The sequence below is a fragment of the Cottoperca gobio genome, chromosome 11, assembly GCF_900634415.1.
Source record: "Cottoperca gobio chromosome 11, fCotGob3.1, whole genome shotgun sequence".
NCBI classification, from domain to species: domain Eukaryota; kingdom Metazoa; phylum Chordata; class Actinopteri; order Perciformes; family Bovichtidae; genus Cottoperca; species Cottoperca gobio.
The window spans coordinates 20,845,945-20,847,740 of NC_041365.1; positions in this window are offsets into that span (position 1 = coordinate 20,845,945).

The following is a 1,796-nucleotide window of genomic DNA, read 5'->3' on the forward strand; positions in this document are numbered from 1 at the left end:
GAACAGCAAGAATCTTGTAAGTACAATATCTTCAAATACAATCGTATCAGTGAACTCTGTCTTCAGACAGTTTGAAGTGCAACATACAGAAACAACAGAATACAAATTCAACTATTAGCTATAAACAAGCCAAACCAATACAAGTGCAACAAACACTAGTATAAGTATAAGCTAGAAGGTATAATAGCTAGCATCTTCGTTTGGTGTTAGCATGCTAACATCAGAAAGCCATTAGTTGTGCAGGTATACGGTTATTGAAGTATCGGGTAAATAAAACATTTGGACCTCATGATGGCACCAGATGAACAGTCCTGACTTCAGTTGTGACATTTTATGATAAGTTTGGTGTACAGTGATTTATAGAAACACAGAAACCTTTTCCCTCTCTCTGTGCACATTCATGAACTCAATGGAAGTTCTTTACTATTAGATGATATTCAGACGCTTGATTACAGTGAAATGACCGTTTAGTTTCCCACTAAATCTCGTTCATTTGTGATTTGCATGTTGGCAATATTTGTGTCAGTGAGTTGCTCATGAAACCTTTGTGCCAAAGATCAATAAGGGAAGATCTAGCGGGGGAACGTAATGTCTTTACTCCCTTTTCTTGTTTTGTTTATCTTACAATACACAAACAAAACCTGAATAAATCATTTGGATAAAATATGAGGGTGATTATTCTTTCAAGGTTTGCCTGTACTCCATGATAGATGGATGTTTTGTTCCAATCCCTCCAAAACAAGAGCTGAAGGAGATGATTCTCTGTTCTGCTGCGACCCCGCTCACATTACACATAGTAATTGGATTCGTTGTTGATAAAGAAATATTGATAAGTGCAGCTTGTGTGTTAGAATTCATCGTATGATGTCGTGTCAACATCACAATGTTGGACTCGGGAACATTTTTTTAAATGAGCCACTTAAAATGTCACTGCATGTATCCGGTGCTACTTAACCTCCAGCTCTGTTGTTGAATGAAGAATAACTGATTATTAAGTAAGAAGGACAAAGATACCTTGTAATATTCCAAATGATTTTGTTTGTTCAGCTGAGAAAGAAGATTGTTTCATGAAGGGACACGTTCTTCTAGGTGGCTGAAGCATTAATGTCTTGTTGAGTGTTGGTAATAGATTATAAAGAGAAGGATGTTTTGGGACTGAGAGTAAAGCTTGATAGCCGAGTAATTGGTGTAATTAAAGAAGGTCAAGACATTAGACTGCGGCAGTAAAACAACAGTGATTTCAGGGAGAACCTTTCATTCTCCATTTTTAAAGCCTGACTCCTGGTTCAGTCCTTCGTCATACGAGGTTCTGGACTCCTTGTCTTCAACTTTTTTTCCCCAATTGTGTCGATATAATCTTGTAAAGAAAGCCATGAAAAGTAGATTGGAAGAAGTTGAGGCGCTTCTTTAGCGAAGAAATGTACAAATCAAGGTTCTGAACATTTTGTTTTAATGTTATTTTTCTTGCCAAGCAATGCCAGTGGACTTTTATTTCAGAAAAGGAAAACTGTGAAGTAAATGCTCCATGTCCTTGAATTTTGTGTGTAAAAACATTGTTCCTCTCATTCATCGCGCGGCTCTCTCAGGTCCAGAGCTCTCCTGGCCTTCTGCACACAACACAACAATAAAAACATTTTGAAAAAGCCTTTAAAGTAAAATAAATATTGTTGGCAAGTCGCTCAATAACAACAAAACATCTCATATTAATTGGAAGGATAAGGAGGTTTTTCTTCTAGCTTTAATATAGTGAAAAACATACTTCTTATACCAAAGTTCTCCTTTTGTATTTTCTCTGC